General features: G+C 43.0%; 1 long non-coding RNA gene across 2 annotated transcripts in view; it reads right to left on the reverse strand.

The window, feature by feature from the left end:
* The window catches only part of LOC119860209, a 44,713-nt gene extending 43,305 nt beyond the window's left edge, over nt 1-1,408 (reverse strand). The window contains exons 1-2 of one of the 2 annotated variants that reach the window (XR_006283195.1): nt 1,358-1,394; nt 895-982 (exon numbers count right to left, since the gene is read on the reverse strand). This is a non-coding gene — a long non-coding RNA (uncharacterized LOC119860209). Of the gene's footprint in view, nt 1-894; nt 983-1,357 lie in introns of both variants that reach the window. The other variant, XR_005294459.1, reaches the window with a different exon arrangement.
* Between the last annotated feature and the right edge of the window lie 14,082 nt (nt 1,409-15,490).

Genomic DNA, 15,490 nt, shown 5'->3' on the forward strand with positions numbered 1-15,490 from the left:
AATATCTGTATCATCCTAGGGCGATCTTTTGATCATGCTCCTGGGGTCATTCATGAAATGGAGACTCATAAGAAGTTTGATCATGCAGCATATTCTGGAATGGTGTAGAGCATCACAATAGATAGAAAAAGATTTAGTAAGAGGGCAATAACAATGACCAGGAGCCTGGAAATCGTGAGATATTGAAATATGAGCTTTGGGTAAATAATGATCAAGGGCCTGTTTCTTTCAACCTTAACTGATGTTGAGTAGCATCTTACTCTTTAAATGGTTCCATTCATTCAAAAGGGACCACTCGACATTAGTAAGGGCAAGAGAACAGAACTAGCTACAGCTATCTGAAGGGCTAGATTATGATACATGCTTTAGCAGCAGAGTAAGAATCCTACATACACACTTGAGTGGTGTACCGGGACGTCAGGTCTGGTCTGGATATGATTGTTTGGGTGTAGTTGTATGTTTGTATCATGCCAATGCCTAGAAGCCCCAATCCAGGATCAGTACCACACTGTGTACACATAACAAAAAGTTCCCAACATAAAGAGATTACAGCCTAAGTAATTTGCTTGCCCACTAGTTCTCTGCCTCTCCTCCTATAGCAGATGGACAGAGAGGTTTGGGGTTCTCCACCCCCACGGTATGCCAGCCAGAAGAGCTGCACTGGCTTGAAGGCTCCCACTGATATAGGCCAGCAGCAAATTACTACCACCCTCCCCTCTCAGAGAGGGGTCTCTGAGGAACAGTGCCTTCCATTGCCTGGGATAGGGCCCCTTGCTCCTAAAGGCTCAATCTTAGCCCAAAGGATGCAAGTACCAGCATGGAAGAGGAATTTTTTAGGTGCCACATGGGGGTGTAATTAGGAATAATGGGATGACACTAACAGCAGAAACTTACTTAGATGGGGGCAAGAACCATCTGTGTGTTCTGTGTTTGTACTGTGCCTAGCAGTGGGATCATGGTCCAAGACTGGGGCTCCCAGACACTGCAGAAATACAAATAATAATAATAGACTGATTATCAAGAGGAAATTCCTGTCTCTTTGGAAGTTGTAGGTTGTGGTATAGTCTCCCAAGGGAGGATATGAAAAACCCTTTGCTCAGGGCATCTAAAATTATTCTGGGTCAAACACTTGAAAATGTCGTGGTGGGAACAACCCTGACTTGACAAGGAGATAAAAACAGAGGAGATGCTTTAGGATATTTTTTCTGGATTCTGTGGCTTTGTGATCCCAGTAGTAAATAGGTCACTCAGCCCTGGTCTACACTGGTGGGGCGGGGCGGGGGGTAATCGATCTAAGTTATGCAACTTCAGCTACGTGAATAATGTAGCTGAAGTCGACGTACTTAAATCAACTTACTATGGTGTCTTCACTGCGGTGAGTTGACTGCTCCTGCTCCCTTGTCGACTCTGCCTGCGCCTCTCGCGGCTTGGAGTACAGGAATCGACGGGAGAGTGATCGGGGGTTGATTTATCGCCTCTAGACTAGACACGATAAATCGATCCCCGCTGAATCGATCGCTGCCCGCTGATCCAGCAGGTAGCGGAGACATACCCTTACTTGCTTCTGGAAGACTTGGGGCGGCGGAGGACTAGGGGTGGAGTGGGTGGTTGTTTTTAATTAGCAGTCATTATTAATGGCATCCTTTTACTGCCGTGATCTGTGAAGTTTCTACAAATATTTCTCCGCATGCCTCAGTAGTTTCTGCAACTCGCTATGGGATTTTAATTCTTTGGGCTTTGATGCCTTTGCATAACAGCTCAATCTCATGTATCAGTGAAGGGGAGAAAAAATTCTTCCATGGTCACTGCAAGTGCAAATGGGATTGTAAAGTGAGACATGGTGTAACATCAGCTTATCAGAATCATAATGATGCCATTGCTGGAACAGAGTGAACAGAGAAGAGATTTAATCAGAAAAAAGTTCTGTCCAAGAAAACCTTAAGCAGTTTTACCCACAAGAATACCCTTGAGCTAAGGATGATCGGAAAACATTTGGAAATCTTTCTTCTTGTTAGTCCTTCAGCTTCTAACACTTTGGAGGATAGACTGAGTAAAAGTAACCCTTTCTATTCCTCAGAACATTCTCAATATTAATTATTTGTATTGCGATAGGACTTAATTGCCCCAGTCAAGGATGAGGGACCCAGGCTTTGTACACAAATGGAACAAAAAGATGGTCCCTGCCTAAAAAATCTGACAATTTAACGCCTTATTTATACACAAGCTGACACCAGTTTAAAAAGAGTTTCTGTAGCTCCTGTGTAGACACACTTGGGTTTAAGAGTGTTTAGATTAGGGTTGCAAACTTTGTAATATTTAAAAGCTGGACACTCCAGCAGGAGTGCTGGAACCTCCCTTCTCCGCCCCTGTCCTACCCCTTCCCCCCAGGCCCTGCTCCTGCCCCTTCTCCCTGAGGCCCTGCCCCCCATTCGCTCCTCTTTTCCCCCCTCCTCTGTCACTCACTGCTTTTCCTCTTTCCTCCCCTCCCTGCATGGGTTGGGAGAGACTCACCTGCTTTGCTGGGGCTGGGAGCTGCAGCTGCCCAATGCAGGTATTAGGGGCCCTGGCTGAGTAGGGGCTGTTGCAGGTGTTGGCTTGGTGCTTCCCACGCCTGCAGTAACTGGACTTTAGGTGTTCGGTCAGTAGAGCTGACTGGACAATGTCAGGTTCCCTTTTCGACTGGACACCTAGCCACCCTAGTTTAGGTGTAGATGAAACTGGTTAATACATTTAATCAAAAGCTTTAAAACTGAACTAAGCGTGTCTGCATGGGTTTAAATTCACACCTTTAGTGAAACTGGTATAACTCTCTGTATAGGCAAGTCCTAAGTGCGAGACATCAAGGGGATGAACCTCCCATTTGGTCACTTCATGAGTATTCATACAGACCAGTTGAGTACAGGCATTCTCAGTTTTTGCCAGAAATGCTCTCCACTGTTAGACATTTCAGTCACCCACTCAAAGGGTTGCAATTTCATGTGACGTTGGGGACCAGTCATATACCATGCATAATGAAGAGCAAATAGTTAAAGGCACAGTTGAAGTAACTCAAAGAATCCAAAGCCTGAAATGTGTTCCCACCAAGTGTTTGAATGTATGAGCATTTTTTTGTTGTTAGTATGGCTGTAAAAAAGTTATGATTTTTTTTTTTGTGTGTGTGTGAGGTTCAAAAGTTACGGCCACAGCTTGTTAAAGTTGCAGTTTTAGTGCAAGGCATGCAGCCTGCCTTTCAAAGCAGGGCAGCAGTAAAAAAAAGAGACCCACTTAGCTCTTGAAGGCAAGCATAACAAAGTGGCAGTTGGGCCAAATTGGAATGGCATTGCGACCTTGTGCACTAGGTCACAACACCATTTTCTGACAGGATCACAACACTGCTCACTCAAATTTGGCCTGTAGCTCCTTTGGCATGATGTAGGGGTGGTTGGGCCAGATTTGAGTGAGTGGTGTTATGACCTGGTGCATGGTTGCAATGCTACTCAAATGTGTGGCTACTATAAAAAGTTGTGATGTGTATAAAAAGTTTCCACAATAAAACTGAGACCCATAATTTTCTTACATCCTTATCAGTAACTGTTGCGACAAAGTCAGGCTGCAGGAGGGTCTGGGAAAACAGGTATGTTAGCCCTAGAATACTAAAGGCCCTTTTTCTTACAAGCTGGGAAGGGGTTACTTCAAGTCAATTAGGGACACCTGAGTCCAATTAAGGGCAGCTTGAAACCTGTTAAATCTCTCACTGCTGCAAGGTTGAAGGCAGCAGGGAGATAGGCTTCTCCAGTGTGAGAGACTGTGCCCCTCCCTATAGGGGAGACACCACAAACACAGTGCCTGTTTAGGGGAAGGACTGACACCTGGGGTGAGCAACAGGACAACATTTGCCCCAGTGAGGGGGGCCAGGGAAAGGTATTCCCTTTTGTTTTGGTGTGTTATAGCAGGGATTGGCAACCTTTGGCATACGGCCTGCCAGGGTAAGCCCCTGAGGGATGTGCTGGTCGCCGCTTCCCACAGCTCCCATTGGCCTGGAGTAGCAAACCGCGGCTGGTAGGGGCCCCAATCGGCCGAACCTGCGGACACAGCAGGTAAACGAACTGGCCTGGCCTGCTCGGGGGCTTACCCTGGTGGGCCGTGGGCCAAAGGTTGCCAATCCCTGCATTATAGACTTGTTTCCCTTTGTTTGGCAGAGGAGCACTCCTCAGGGCAGCCCCCAGGCCTACCGGGAAGGCTCTGAGAAACAAACCCCAAAGAGGGAAGACAGACACTCCAGACTGGGGGGCTGATTTTCCCCAGGCTGATTTTCCTGCCAGAGGAGGAAGTGCTAAGTCCAGTGAAGCAGAAGGGGTGCCTTGCCACGGTGTTCAAAGTCTATGTGTGCAATATTTTCTAAATGATAAAGGGGCTAAAGGTAGGATTTTTGAAAGTGCTAAGTTACTTAGGAGCACAAGTCCCATTGAAAGTTATTGGAATTTGTGCTCCTAAATTACTTAGATATTTTGAAATCTCCCCCTAAATTCCTCTGATAAGTGATTTGCTATGAATGTCTCTAAATGTAACGATGCAGTCAAATATTCAGACAAAAAGGAAGCAAAGGGAATGATTAACGTAAGGGAAGACACTTAAAATCAAATAATGGAAAATGGGTACAAACACATCATGAACTCATTAAAATGTAACATGACACTTCATAATTCACATTTTGCTTCCTTTGCCTTTTGAAGTGTCGCTGATGACTTTAGCTCATAGCAAGAGCTTCTTCTCCAGCATCAGAAAACCTTAACATAAAATGAATTTCAGGAGCAGCTGAATCAATTCACCTTGTTTTATGTTTTACAGGGGGGAATTACTCGACTGATGATGCTGACAGAGTGGCCCATTGGCATGTGAAGAAGGAAGAACCGGGAAAGGGTATTGGAATAATGGCTTGATTCAGCTCAGGGTACAACTCAGACCTGAAAGGTGACAACATTTGATTATTTATGTAAATTAAAGAATGAAATCATATGTGGAGGAGAGATACAGGAGGCCAAATTCAGCCTGGATACTGAGAGTGCAACTCCATTGACCTGAAATTGGCCCAAGAAGTTTATGATGATAAAACACTGCTCTGAGTCATGTTGACTGATTGATAACTGATAAGTAGAGTCCTCTGGACCAGTGTACTGAGATGACAATTGACTGTGGACCAGAATTAAGGAGCCTGCCCTTCACTTTCTGCTATAGGGTTTTGCCTGTGTTAGTCCATGCTCCTGGTGCCTTTGTCTTAAGCACAATATTCCACAGCTATTTTCCCTTTTCCTCCTCTTAATTTGTTTAGCTCCTCCCTGCTCATCTGTGTGTTCATCTTCTCTCTCTCCCTGAGAATGGGAGGTGCTTCTCTTTCCTCTCCTGGGAGAAATAGGGCTGTTAACTCTCAAAATGGTGAACCCAATGTATGGGGGAGGAAGGAACCACTTCACAGCCAGTGTTGTGTTTCTCTTCCTCTGTGTGCTGAGGGGAAAGTCTTTCTGATGGGAGATCTTCAGAGATTGAAGAAGAGATCCTGGCTGAAGGTAGGATTTGCCGCTCAAGGCCAATGGAGGCTGTGGGAAGTAGCACAGGCTGAGGGATATCCTGCCTGCCGCTTCCCGCAGCCCCCATTGGCCTGGAGCGGCAAACCGCAGCCAATGGGAGCTGCGATCGGCCAAACATGTGGACATGGCAGGTAAACAAACCAGACCGGCCCACCAGGGCTTACCTGCCGTGCTGTGTGCCAAAGTTTGCCGATCCCTGGCATACAGTAACAACATTTGGTCACTGCTGGTGTGATCTGAATTCATAGTTCATAGACTCAGCAGTGTCTGCAGAGGTCCTAACTGGTGCCCTGAGCCATTCAGCTCTCCCAGCTAGCTTTTAATTTTTCCAGGGTTCTTTGTTATATTTCTTTATCGTCGTGTGTGTGTCTATAGTTGTATGGGAGCATATTAGAATCTACACTTTGCTATAAAAACATCCCAGCCACCCCCATGGTCTCAAATTTAGAAGCGACTCTAAAGATAAGTAACTGTAATAAAAGACAGAAAATCAACATGGCTGCTGCTAGAGCTTTGGGAATTGAAAACATTTTTGAAAATAAAATTGCTCTAATCCATGTTTGGGTATTAAAATATGCTGCAAGTGTGGCACCTGCATGAGGACTCAAACTTAATCAAGCTAACTGAATGGACAAAATGGTGTGAGCCATAATTAGCAATTCACTTCAGTGCTTTCAGCTGAGCTGTCTCCTGGAAAAGAAAACAAACCCTTAAACAATGCCTCATGCATATTCAGTATTTCATTTGCTATTGTTTTTATGAAATAGGTTGGACTTTGAGAAATTTGAAATCTGTGCAATAGGTCAAATCGGAGGCTATACTTAAAAAAAACAAAATATTTCCCCTGTATTAGAGGAATCTTTTTTCAGTCTTTTTACTTGCTTACAATAATGAGTCAGATATTTCCACATATCCACTTGATTTCGGTGGTCCTGCCTCTTTGGGCACTTCTGTCTGGTTCTTGAATTCTTTTCCATCTAAAATTCACTGGCCCACTCGAGGGTTTGAACTCAACCCCCAGATGATTCATTACCCCAGCCATTTACTGTTGTGTTTACTCTACCTTGTACAGTGCTTACTACCATGAGCAGTCCCAGTGTGGTCAGTGCTTAATTTGTGCCAGGGCTGAGCCCCGGCACCTCTAGTCTTGGCAGTTCATAGCCTTGGCACCTCTGGGCTTGCCACATCAGTTATGAAAGTAAAAAAATTGCTTGAGCCCTGGCACCTAATTGCTTGACCCCTTGTGCCTCTTTCATTACAAATTAAACATTGGGGAGAATGTACCATGAGCAGTCCCACTGTGGTCTGGGGAACTGAATATCCATTTTGCTAAACACTGGCAACATAAAGGATCAAAAACAGGGCCATGGGGGGCAATGCCTCCAGAGTAAGGAGGCTCCTCTGACAGCACAGAGGTGCTGGAACAGCCCTATGCTGGCCTTGCTATCAGCCACTAGTGTAGCAGGGGGCCATGCCTGGAGCATGCTGTACTCTGTTTTTTCTCTTTTTCCCATAAGGGACTGAAGGAAGTAGTATGTAAGTTAAGAGCAAACTGAATGGCCGCAGAATATGGGTAGCACAAAGGTTTCTTTAAGTCACTTTTTTGCTTCTCTTTCATTGTACTGAGTACATGGATACACTAACTGAAAATCAGAGCCTGAGTCCTCCTGGCAATAAGCATTATGCCCAGTGGTAGTAAAATGTTTGTTTGCAAAACAACAACCACCTAAGTGCTTAAAAGTCAAGATTGTGAATGTAAACAGTTGGATACTATGGTATCCCAAAATGCATTAAAAATGCAGTTCCATTTGAGGTTTTCTGGTGGTGCACACAGTAGTTTTGACTGGATAGAGCCATCTTTCTTCTTGATCAAAACTTTTCAGTTTTGTTTCGAACAAATTACTCTGGCTCTTAGAGACTTTAATCCTAGCAGCAGCTTGCAACCTGCAAAAGCTTCACAAAATGCATTTATTTTCTGTCTACAATAGATATTGTAGAGAGCACAACCTCTAGCGAAAACAGTCTGCCTGACTCTGCAATAACAATGAATGTGAATGATACTAGATCAAAGTTGTGAGTGAACTTACTTGCACTATCACCTCTATTTTTTTTTAGCTTCTCTCTTTCTAACTGAAAAGTGTCTATTGAGAAATCTTATTAAAAATCACAAACTGAACAGCAGATTTTTTTTTTCTGAGTCCCAGAAACAAGTTTTAAATGACAAAAAACCCCTTTAATCTTTTTGTACCATCTTGACAGTTGTGCTACAAATCGTCTGCTTCCGTCTTCGCAATATAATTGCTTTTAGTCTGAAATAATTCATTTTCTCTCCATTTTTTCCCTTCCTCTTCTGGAAATTGTCCCTTCAGTTTGATTTTTGCCTTAATTAATTTATTTTGTACTGTGTGAGTGCTATAATACGTGTCATTGGTGGTGGTGTGTAAATGTGTAGATTCTATTCCACCTATATGTTTGCTGCTAACAAATTAGATTCACTCCTATGGTTTCAAAATATCTGCTAGCATCAAAAATACTTGACCTTTTAAAAGTCGCCAGTACATTTTTATCTGTTCGTGCCAGGTGGCCATTTCAATATCTGAAGTACTAATACCACAGTGGAAAATCCTTTTATAAGATTTGTATATTTTTAAAAAGGCAAAACTCCCCTTTGTTGTGTTTTATTTTTAAATGGTTGCTCTCCAGCCATGGAAAGAAATTAAAATTGTACTGACTGAAGTATAACAAAATCCAAGTGTCTGAATGTGCTATTCCCCTGCTCAAAAATCAATCTCAGAACTATGGCTGCAGCTGTTTCAGAGATGTATTATGTAAGGCCGGCTGCAGAGCAAAGCTGGGAAGCTTGGGAATGTTTTAGCTGATAACCACAAGAAGTTTTTTAAATATTGCTTAAAAAATAATCTCTCCTTTTGAAACACCAAACAACAAGGAACCAGATTAAAACAAAAACAGACAAACAAACAAAAAAAAACCCTGCCAAAGACAGGAAACAAGAGTGAGATTGAGAATGGAGCACCAATCATCAGGAAGTAGGACTAGTTAGTCTTTCTGCAACAAAATTCTTGCTATTCTTCAACAACCGAATACATTTTTAACTTGTTTGCTCATGTGATGTGAAACACATCAGCTGAGAGTTTAAAGAAGCCTAAAGGAATTATCTGCATAGCTCACATTGATTTCAGTAGGATTTGGCTGTCTAAATTAACTTGAAAACCTCCGCCATAACTATCCAGGTGTATGTGTGGATAAGTTTTTGTTTTTTTGTTTTTTAAATGTGAATGTTATTCTCTCCCCCCAACCCCTTCTTTTCACTGGTAGTGCACATCAAGCCTTACAGTGACCCTGTGAATGAGAAACAGTGTAGGGTTTAGTCCTCTGCTGCCTCAGCAATCCCATAGGGCATGTCTACATTGCAATAAAAAAAACCCGTGGCATTGACTTGGGCTTGTGGGGCTCAGACTGTGGGGCTAAAAATAGCAGTGTAGATTTGAGGCTCTGGACTCTGAGACCCTCCCGCATTGCAGGGTCTCACAGCCTGGGCTCCAGCCCACATCCAAATGCCTACACTGCCTCACAGCCCAAGCCCTGCAAGTCCAAGTCAGCTGACCCAGGCTGATCGTGGCCATGCCTGGGTCTTTTATTGCAATACACATATACCTATAGGGTTGCATGCATTGTAGTTTCCCATGTTTGACCTGTCAACTTCAGCCCCATTCATAGCATTACCAAAAGGAGCACCCCCTTGTTTTAGTGCTCCAGTCACTCCTCCCTGTCTCTCCTCCCCATGTGGATCAGCAGCACCAGCAAATGAATATCTGTCTGCACTCTTTGTTGGCACCTTGTGTTTCTCATGCTCTGGGCCACAGGCCCACATGCTCCACAACCCTTTGTGCTCAGTATAATATCTGAGCAGATGTTGGAGCAGATGCGTTAACAACAAACTCCTTTCTTCCTCCACAGCACATCTAGCCCTTTCCTTCTTCAGACAGTTCTGTAAAAAGACACAGCCAACTCTGTGTGTCCATCTGAAGGTATTACTTTGCTTGAAAAAATATTTTTCCACTGAGCCACCCTAAAGCCCCTGTGAGGTTAGTACTTGCCTGATGTTACCGATGAGGTAACAGAGAGAGAGAGAGAGAGAGAGGTTGTGACTTGCTCTCATACAGGAAATCTGTGGCAGAGGCAGGCAGAAAACTCACATCTGACTCGCAAGCCTGTAGCTTAGCCACTTTTATTTGTTGGAATGTGGGGGCCATACCCATGAGACTCCACTCTCTAGCCACACTTCAATAACTAGTGATGGATACTGCTTCTCCTACAAATGTTGTCTGTAACCTAGAAAGGAGATAAAATATTGCCTTTGTCAGAGCTCTACAGAGAGCTTCTGTTCTAGATTAATGAACACCCTTTATTTGTGTGTTATGCAAGTCCCTTACCAAGTGTTAAACCCAGGGTTGTGAGTTCAATCCTTGAGGTGGCCATTTAGGGATCTGGGGCAAAAATTGGGGATTGGTCCTACTTTGAGCAGGGAGTTGGACTAGATGAGCTCCTGAGGTCTCTTCCAACCCTGATATTCTATGACTCAAAAGGGAGGCAGAGAGTGAGGAAACTATATTGACCCTTCAGGCCTCAAGCTTCTGACTCTGTGGGGGCCATTAAACATCCGGGTGACTGTCGCTGGCAACATTATGTAATGTAAAAAAATGACTCTGCTAAAAGAGGGGAGGTATGGGAGACAGAGTATCTGATGTAATTGAGAACCAGTGACTATGCTAATTATATTTGATGTTACTCTGGTATGGACTGTCCTGTCTGATGGAAACAAACATTTTCTCATCATTGAGTTATGCGGTGAGTCCCTTTTTTTCCTAACCCCCAAACCAAGGGTTCCCCACTCTCCTAGGGAGAATCATCACTCTTTTTCCCATCTACTGTGCAGAATGAGGAGGAGGGGTGAAGAGGGCAGCATCATCCAGAGGCAGAACTGTTGTGTGTGTGCAGAAGGGAACATGTGGCCTTCAACTGGGAGGGTGATGGAGGTCTTGCTCTCAGTCACTTTCCCAGAGATCAGGTTAAATGTCATTAAAACCACAAACACAACTTGTACAGTGTGGGAATCAAATAAAATGGCCTCTCCTTCCCCTCTTCACCCACATAGCAAAGTGCTTTCAATTGAATCCCAATACTGGAGGAGCACCAAATATTGTTGCTAGCAGTCTCAACAGAGAGTCCAAAGGCTCCATGGGAACTTCACTAATTGCTCGACCCCTGGAGTAGTTGCATTGAGGTGTGCTGCCAGAGGAGTATTTGGAGGTTTACACAGTCATTGCCTATATTGTATGTCTCCTTTTGGATTACTATAGGACTTTAGGTTTCAGAGTAGCTATTGCTGTCAATCTGTCAAGTTTCTCCAGCACTTAAAATAAAAACCATTTAAAAGTGCACTCAGAATGTTCTGAGGCTCACTAAGAGTGATTGATAACATTATAGAAATGATTGTTTAATGTGGACATATCAGTACTGTGCTGGTTCAGTGAAAGACTAGACCATTTTGAGGGAGAGGAGGGAATTTTGCAAAAGCGTGGGAACATCAATAGAGGAAGTGGATGTTGGGGGTGAGCCAGGTTTGAGTTGATGGGAAAGAAGGTGGAATGATTGGAATGAAGTAACAACTGCATCAATGGAATTTTGTTTTCAGAGGTACTGCTGATAGCAGAATATTTAAAAATAATTGTTCATATTCTGCTTGGTGGAAGTTTTGCCTGAGTGAGAAGTTTGTATTGAGCCTATATTATTGCATTACTATTAAAATTGAGATTTGCAATCTGAGAACTGGGCATGAAAAATCCTTAGGCCTCCAAGTCTATGTGCCTAATAGATGTAACCTACATTACCTTAGTCGGGGCTTTGTTTCCCTCTAGTATCTGGACCATATAAAGAGTCTGCTGAATCTGCTCCTGCCTTCAAGCTAACATTCATGGTCTCTTAGCTCATGCAGTAGAGGCTCATGCATCTATATCCAGCGGTCCCAGAATTAGGCCTTGCAAATAACTCAGTCAGGGTGGTGTTACATAAAGGACAAGTCAATGAAGTTTGTTAATTTACTGTGACGGTATCTAATTAAAATATGACCATATAGATCATTGCTGCAACCACTGTTGTATATTTACAACAAATCTTGTACAAAATGTGGCATGTAAGATGTCTATGAAAAAGTTATGATTTGCTGGTTATGATTATGCTATTTGTATGCATGTATCATTTTTTGTATTTGAAGTTATGAGTATTGGCTCTATACCTGGATTTCAAATGTTTGCTTCTGGGGTAACGCCCACAAGGTATTTAACCTGCACACCTTGGAGGGACTATTCAAATTAAGTGGCTCATAAAGAAACATTTAATTGACAAGGGACCCTGGGAGACGCCCATCTACACTGAATGGACTGTCCTGCAAACATACTGTCTGGAATATAGGTAATGGCTTCCTACAATGACTAAGTAAAATTGGGCATGCAGAGGTGACTTGCCCATGTGACTCCAAACTCCCACCTTGTCATCTGTAATTTTCTGCTAGCTGTGCTGAGGGTTTTGTTTGAAACAATAGGTTTCCCTCCACATGGCAGAAGATATAAAAGGCCCTGGAAATGCCTCTATTTTGCCTCTGTCCTGCCCAAACCTCTGGACTATACTAATGGGAGCATTCTAACTAAGGGACTGAGGTCCTTCCAAAGATTTGGAAACAACCAGAGATTTATCAAGCCATCAGTTTATTCCATCACTGCTACAAGTCTGAACCAAGAACTTTGCAAGTACTGTGTGTATTTGAGTCCTTTAACCAATTTTAACTCTCAGCTTTTTTTCTATGAATAAACCTCTAGATGTTAAATACTAAAGAATTGGCATCAGCGCGATTTTTGGGTAAGATCTAAGTTATATATTGACCTGGGTGGTCCTTTGGGATCAGAAGAACCTTTTATTTGAAGAGATTGGTTTTAAAGAATCACGCATCTCTAAGTCTAGTGTTTTCAGTGGTAATAAAAGGACTGGAAAGCCTAAGAAAACAGATTTTATGACTTCTTGTTAGCCAGGATGGTGAAACAGAAGTTTACTTTTGTTGCTGGTTTGGTATATCCTATGGGGGATTAGCCACCAATCTTGGGGTTTATCTGCCTTATTTCTCAGTGGTTTGTCCTGAATTTGGCATTCTCAGTTGTGGCCCAAGAAGGCACAGTTACAAGACATAATACTCTTGTGGTATGGGGGAAATTGCTCATGGAACACCCAACTATATTATCTCTATGAAGAACTGAGAGTCCTTTTACTCACTTTTTACTTACCCAATTCGTTGAAATAAAAAATAAGTATGAAATAAGTAATGAGCAAACTTCAAAAGGCTCAAGTTTGGGCTGGGTTGATATAAAAAATCAACATCTGGGAATTTATCCGAGGTTTATTCAAAGTATCTAAACTTCTTGAGCCTGTAAAAATTAGGGAATTGTTCCCACAGAATTAAAGTATCAACATTCCCATCAGGAATATTAAAAGGACAGCCTCTTCCACGTCGCTGCTGCTGCTTGTTGGAATCAGTAAGTTCAATAGTACATGGCAACAATTAATAGTGTTGGTGAAAAATGTTAATCATATAATGTTCAGCCTCTAAAAATGCCTGGTGTGGCTCCAGTCTTGGATGACATTTGGATTCTAGAAGGCACAGACTCTAAACTCAGCAAAGCTTGGTTTTATTCCTCTTTTTTTTAATTTCACCTTCATCTTTGTTTTCTTGCAGTTTACTGACCTTTATATTATTTCTAGTACAAAGAGCATAACTAAGGGACAACTGAAACAACTGTAGGATTTACACAGAACAATCTTAAGCACTAAAGGTTCTGAAAGGTTGATTTTTATATGTCCCTACTTTGATCTGAGTTTCTTGGCTCACTGTTTAATTAGCTTGATCTCTGGCACTAGCAACTGCAAAGAACAGATCAGAAAATAAGTTTTAAAACTTACTTTCCTCCACAGTCCTCCAATTAAACCTTAGGTGTTTCATTCATTTCCGAATAAAGTGTAAAGCCAGTTCCTCAGCTGCATAAATTGGTGCAGCTCCATTTACTTCAGTGGAGATCTGCTGATTTTAAAAAGCCAAGGATTGGGCTCATGCCGAATGATAAAACGAGGGGATGAAGCTAGGTTGGAAGGGAAGTGGAGGAAAAAAATATTAACTCTTGATTTCCCCCTGCAAATTGCTACACCAGCAATCCTGGGATTCCGCCACTTGCTATGCCAGCAGTTTGATGCTCAAATATTTAACTGAAAAACGTTTTTGTAAATATTTTTTTTTTAGTGTTTTGTGGGATTGATAGCTTCATAGTGTAATTTTTTTATTTACTGAACAAGGTTATGTATACTAAACTAATACTGGTGCTGTACAGTACATATTTTAAACATCAGATTATTAGCAAATATACAGTAAAAATTTCAAATTGTTATAACATTTGTTGTGGTGGTGCCTAGAGGCCATCAAGGTTGAAGCCTCATTTTGCTAGGTGCTGTATAAACGTATAATAACTGACAGTCTCATGTCTAAAAAGCTTACAAGGGACACATTTTTAAATGGTTGCATATGCCTGACATAGATTTTTAAGTATCAGAGGGGTAGCCATGTTAGTCTGTATCCACAAAAACAACGAGGAGTCCAGTAAATACTAACTGATTTATTTTGGGCATAAGCTTTCGTGGGTAAAACTCCCCACTTCTTCAAATGTCCTGGCCAGTGACAACAGACTCTTTAGAACTCAACCACTGCCTTTTCAGGTGGAAGCAGCTTGGGACAATGGATTAGCTGAAGCAAGGAGAACCAGATTTCTCTCACCTGTCTGCAGTGGCTGATGAAGTGTGCAAAAGTGCCAGCACAAAGGAAAGGGCGTTGATGCTCACTTTTAAAAACCGCAATGGCTGGGTGAGTTGGGAAGACCAATCATAGAGGAGGCTTTGAAGAGTGGGGAAGAATATGTGAGACATGGTTTAACTCCAGGGAGTTAAAGGACCAACCATTGTCAAAGCAAGCCGACCGAGATGGAAAGAGAGGTTTCAAGGTTCAGTAGTCAAGCTGCAGCAGAAGGGTTCTGGCCACCTCCAGAGGTCTCGGAATGCACCTCAAAGAAAACTCCAGAGTGGTGGGGAAAATGAGGCAGGAAATGCATGTGGGGCTTATTATTTTTGTTTAGCTCTGCACTTCTCATATTATTAAAGAAAGAGCAATGGTGTTTTAGAATCCAGTGCAAAGTCCATCTGGGGTGTTTTATATGTTACATATGCCTTGTGCCCTTGAAGAGTTAACCAGTGGACCCAGAACACTGGAGTTCTGGGGGATGGTATGTTTAAGCAATGGGGGAGAATGGAGAATCACTACTGGTTTCAGGGGCTGGGCAGTTGCGTTGCGATGTCTCAGCTCTCGTGAGGGGATACTAGACAGAGAGGGAGCCTAGAGACCCTCAAGCCAGGGGTAATGCATGGACTCTGTTCGGACTCTGTTCAGACTCTGGAGGTGCAACAGATCCAGCAGCTGGATCTCTCTCAGCAGTCTGAGTGCTCAAGAGATACGCTGTGACAGACTGTGCATAGAGAACTGTATTAGATATTGGAACCCCATTGTGCTAGGCCAGGGGTGGGAAAACTTTTTGGTCTGAGGGCTACATCTGGATATGGAAATTGTATGGTGAGCTATGAATGCTCACAAAATTGGGGGTTGGGGTCTCTAGCTGGGGGGATCAGGTTCTGGGGTGGGGCCAGAAATGAGGAGTTCAGGGTGAAGGAGGGGGCTGGGGCAGGGGGTTCCAGCTGGGGGTGTGGGCTCTGGGGTGAGGTTGGGGGTGCAGGAGGGTGTTCTGGGCTGGGATTGAGGGGTT

Source organism: Dermochelys coriacea, chromosome 8 (assembly GCF_009764565.3).
Source record: "Dermochelys coriacea isolate rDerCor1 chromosome 8, rDerCor1.pri.v4, whole genome shotgun sequence".
In the NCBI taxonomy this organism is placed as follows: domain Eukaryota; kingdom Metazoa; phylum Chordata; order Testudines; family Dermochelyidae; genus Dermochelys; species Dermochelys coriacea.